The sequence below is a fragment of the Schistocerca piceifrons genome, unplaced genomic scaffold (genome assembly GCF_021461385.2).
Source record: "Schistocerca piceifrons isolate TAMUIC-IGC-003096 unplaced genomic scaffold, iqSchPice1.1 HiC_scaffold_943, whole genome shotgun sequence".
NCBI classification, from domain to species: domain Eukaryota; kingdom Metazoa; phylum Arthropoda; class Insecta; order Orthoptera; family Acrididae; genus Schistocerca; species Schistocerca piceifrons.
Window position 1 is genome coordinate 2484447 of NW_025729216.1, and position 5554 is coordinate 2490000.

The window sequence follows — 5554 nt, forward strand, 5'->3', positions numbered from 1 at the left end:
AGTATGAGAAGTCAGGCCTCAAAGCTCCAAACCAGTTTGGCTTCAGGCAAGGTGCCTCCACAGAGATGGCAATCCGGCAAGTCTTAAACACCACCCAATGTGAAGAAAAATACGTCATGGTCATCTTTGTGGACATAGCAGGAGCCTTTGACAACCTATGGTGGCCAAGCATAATGAGGCGCCTAAGAGAAATGGACTGCCCACAAAACATTTACCACCTTATGGGAAGCTATCTTAGACACCGCAAAGCCATGGTAGAAACCAGTGCTGGCACAACTGAGAAGGTTATCACGAAAGGCTGCCCCCAGGGCTCCATCTGTGGCCCCTTCCTATGGAACCTTGTGTTTGATGAAATAGTGAAGGAAGATGATGGAGATAAATGGATGAAGGTGGCATATGCCGACGACCTCGCCATCGTGATAAAAGGCAACAGTAGGAAGCAACTTGAGGAGAAAGGATCACAAGCCATTGAAACGATTGGGGAATGGGCCAAAAGAAATAAGCTACAGATCTCCAGACCCAAGACTGTAGCTATGACACTAAAAGGTCATTTTGATAGAGAAAGGCCCCCACAAATAAAATTTGAAGGACAGAATATCAGGTTTGTCTCTGAATTCACGTATCTGGGAGTCACCCTCGATGAAAAACTGTCCTTCACCCAGCATGCAAGAAGACTGCAACAGAAACTTGGTGCAATCTCAGGCGCACTAGTAAGAGTGACGAGAACAGAATGGGGTCTCAAACGACAGTCCCTGAAATTAATATACAGCGGTCTTTGCCTCTCAATATGTCGATACGGTGCTGCAGCATGGGGGGATAGAGCAAACAACAGATACATCCAAAGGATCCTATTTGCAATACAGAGACCTTTTCTGCTACAAATGACCAGGGCATGCAGAACAGTATCTAATGAAGCCCTGCAGGTGCTTGCAGGTTGCTTACCACTGGACCTGGAAGTCATTAGGGCAGCTCTTACCTACCACACAAGACATGGTATTGGTGGAAGTGTAGCAGGATTTCCTGTGCCTGACACACAAACACCAGGGATAAATCAAACCAAGGCCATAGAATCCCTACTACAAGCAGAATGGCAGACAAGGTGGGAGTCCTCAGACAAGGGAAGAGACATGTACAAATGGTCTCAACAGGTCTCTCACTGGCGTACCGGATGGACTAAAACGAAAACACCACCCTTTTCACTCACCTGTCTCCTTACTGGACACGGGTTAAAGAAGAAACTATGGGAATTAAAAATTGAAACGGATCCTACCTGCACCTGTGGAGAGGAGGAAGACATAGACCATATCCTCTATGTATGCAGAAATTACGTGGAACAAAGACACAGACTTAAAAATGCTGTGGGACATAATGTGTTCAACTCGAAGCGAATGCTGGTGGAAAACGAAGAAAATTACACTGCGCTAAAACTCTATGCAGAGGAAGTTTTCGAGATCAGAGATGTAGCAAGGACAATCGCTGAAATGGGTGAAAGTCTATAATAATTTAAGATACGACCTATACTTAGGTTAACCGATATGAACAAGGATATAGTTCCACACACATAAAAATAGTTTAGTCATTGGTGGGTAGATATAGATATATTACTTATATGTGTAAAGTGAACATAATTCAAATGCCGGTGTAGACATGGGTTGACACGCAAAATGAAAAGACAACAAGCTAAAAAATAGGATATAGATGTATATATTTGTAGGTAGTAAAAGTCACAGAGTAGTTTGCCACATACAAGTAGTATATAGTTTAAGAGTGTAAATACAAACATGTACTACATAGGTGTAAGTGCTTATAGCATACATGTGGGCGTACACATAATAAGAGTGGTATCTCCAAACAAATCTGACTACAGATGATAAACCTCTACCACCACATAGCTGTCAAGATAATAAGATGCAGGCTGCTTGCATTAGCACACTTAAGCAAATAGCTTACAGACAGTTGCGTGGCAATGTGGACATATTTTTAACCGCCAAAGTGAACACATGAAAGAGATATGTAAGCACAAGGTATAATAGATGTATAGATACAACAATGTTCTCCTGTATTTCTCATTTGAAAATGTATATATATATATTTATGTATGAATTGTATGTATGAACTGTGTACCTGAAGGTAAATGGTGCCACAGAACCTGGACAACCAGAGTTCGTCAGCATGTGGGTCTGGCCAACCTGGAGATCTACCTCCCGTGCAAATGACATGCTGTCTGTGGATGCTATATCCCTGTCACAAGGGTCAGTGACAAGGTTGGCGGCACCGCCTCCACGTGGTTCCCCGTGGGCGCCTAAAGGCGGCTGAAGGTGCTCCTCCTAGTAGGAGGGTCCATTCCCCCATCCAGGGGGTAGTTTTTCCAAGACGGTCCCCCCGGGGGTGGAAACTAGATGGTGGATCATGGGGGCGAAATTGAAGGGAGTATGAGCGAAGGCTCAGGTATCCCTAATGACATTTCCCCTCTGGTGAGGGGTATCCCCAAACTAGTGATCCCATGTAAGGTACTGTCCGTATACATGAGCCGCGACCTGTACCACTTACGAGCGAGAGACGCGATCGCGTTGCTCACTGTACGGCGTCCGATACCGAGCCATCAGCATGTCGGTCCCCATGCGCGTTGCACTCGCACTCGCACTCGCACTCGCAGTCGCAAAAACGTGGCGCAAATATATTACGCGGAAGAGTTATAACAGACCGAGCCCCACTGCATGGGGGGAGTCTTTGTCACTAATGTACACAGATGGAACATTTTGGACTGGAACCAGATTACCCGTACACACGGCGCTGATTAGTAATCAATGCAGAGCCATCAAACTACAGAAAATATATACAACTGTCCGTATACATGCTGAAAGAGTCTGCCCACAATGGGAACCACACGTCAGCCAGACACTCTGATCACGCACCACTCTCTGCTTCTAACAGGCGCACATACAATACGTAAGCACCAGCATGGAACAACATCCAGTGCATCCTCTCCGCCACATTACACAATCCACACTATCACAACCAGACCAGGAGGTCCATGCGGAAAATAGAATATCCCACCCTTTCGACATCCACCATTGCGCAGATAAGGCACCAACACCCACACATGTCCTATACAACGGTGCACCCAACATCACAATAGTACCTCCTGTCACAGCGCACAAACAATGACATGACTCAAAGACACAGGTGTGACACAAGCATAGAATTGGAGCGCCGCCTCTAATAAGCCAAAGGTGCATCCTGACGTGACAAATCTGATCATGTCACAAGCATTCACTTACTATAATCACTATCAACGAACCTGCCGCCCCCGCCCCCCCCCCCCTACACCTTTCCTTACAACAACGTGTAACCGAACCTAACCTATGTTGTACCTTAACCTAACCTATGTTGTACCTTAACCTAACCTATGTTGTACCTTAACCTAACCTATGTTGTACCTTAACCTAACCTATGTTGTACCTTAACCTAACCTATGTTGTACCTTAACCTAACCTATGTTGTACCTTAACCTAACCTATGTTGTACCTTAACCTAACCTATGTTGTACCTTAACCTAACCTATGTTGTACCTTAACCTAACCTATGTTGTACCTTAACCTAACCTATGTTGTACCTTAACCTAACCTATGTTGTACCTTAACCTAACCTATGTTGTACCTTAACCTAACCTATGTTGTACCTTAACCTAACCTATGTTGTACCTTAACCTAACCTATGTTGTACCTTAACCTAACCCATGTTGTACCTTAACCTAACCCATGTTGTACCTTAACCTAACCCATGTTGTACCTTAACCTAACCCATGTTGTACCTTAACCTAACCCATGTTGTGCCTTAACCTAACCCATGTTGTGCCTTAACCTAACCCATGTTGTGCCTTAACCTAACCCATGTTGTGCCTTAACCTAACCCATGTTGTGCCTTAACCTAACCCATGTTGTGCCTTAACCTAACCCATGTTGTGCCTTAACCTAACCCATGTTGTGCCTTAACCTAACCCATGTTGTGCCTTAACCTAACCCATGTTGTGCCTTAACCTAACCCACGTTGTGCCTTAACCTAACCCACGTTGTGCCTTAACCTAACCCACGTTGTGCCTTAACCTAACCCACGTTGTGCCTTAACGTAACCCACGTTGTGCCTTAACGTAACCCACGTTGTCCGCTAACGTAACCCACGTTGTCCGCTAACGTAACCCACGTTGTCCGCTAACGTAACCCACGTTGTCCGCTAACGTAACCCACGTTGTCCGCTAACGTAACCCACGTTGTCCGCTAACGTAACCCACGTTGTCCGCTAACGTAACCCACGTTGTCCGCTAACGTAACCCACGTTGTCGCCTAAACCTGCTCTGTAATTGTTATACGACTCGTTCAATTAGTGTAGTGTTGCCCACCCGCAACCCTCGCAATATAGTTCGCTACTCGCACTGCCCGCTCCCCTGTGTATCGCTTCATGTTAAACACCTTGCAAGTCTTGCTGACTTTCCACATGCTCCTGCTGTACACTGTAATGTGGATGGCAGCAGGACGTACATGCCGCGCCCCCCCCCCCCCCACACCTCCCCACGTCCCCACCTTGCCCCCTGCCTTCGCAAGCTGGTTGGTGAGAAGTTTGCATGTTCAATGCCCTTCGCATGCGACGTACTCAGGCTACGTTGTGGTGCGGCCTGTGTCAACTGTCCGCTGATGTCGTACGCGTAAACCACAATCTGTACTGCACATTCGTCCTTATGTACTGAATGATACATCGTGGCACATGTGTGACCGTACAACGACTGCGCCCAAAAACGGCGGACCATACAGTGCAAATATTGTGCACGCAGCTACGTGTCGTCTCCCTATGACAGCTGGATTGCAGTGTGGTACGCCATAGAGACGTGTGGGAGGAACGGACGCCGTGGATGGCGATCAGCATGAGCTGTCTGTTGATGTATTCGGACCTAGTCGTCTCTCCTCACACACCGTGATAGCATGGTGCACCGCGTTCCATATCTGCGACATGCTACAGAGGCCGGTTGACAGTCGTTCGAGCAATGGACATCGCATACGTACGGGGGCCACCTTCCACGTATTGTCTAGGCGTGCACATTTTGTTGCGTGTATGTGGGCAGACGTAGTGTGGTGTGACACCTGACACAGGCATGCAATAATCGTGGAAGTTGCAAATGGCGATGGACGCATACGTTTTCTGGTGAAGTTACGCAAATGAACAAATGGTAACCCGTTGTGGTGCGGTTGTTCTCGCTAGGGGTGAATCGGTGATGGCGACGGTAGGTTGAGGTACTAACCGGTTGTTCCAGCGATACCCACCATGCCGACGAAACTGAACGGCATCTGGGTGTGAAGCGATACGCGGCGGTGGCTGGGTGGGACCGTCCCCGGCCGGTGAGGGGGCGCCTCCCGGCGTGCTGGCCGCGCGGTGCGTGGGCGCACGCGCTACAGCCGGCTGGTGGGGGCGGCCAGTGGCAGGCGCGCCGGCCGACGGACGCGGCAGGCGTCGCAGCTGCGCGCCGGCGCACCCTGCGCGCGGCGCCGTGCGGCCAAAGTAG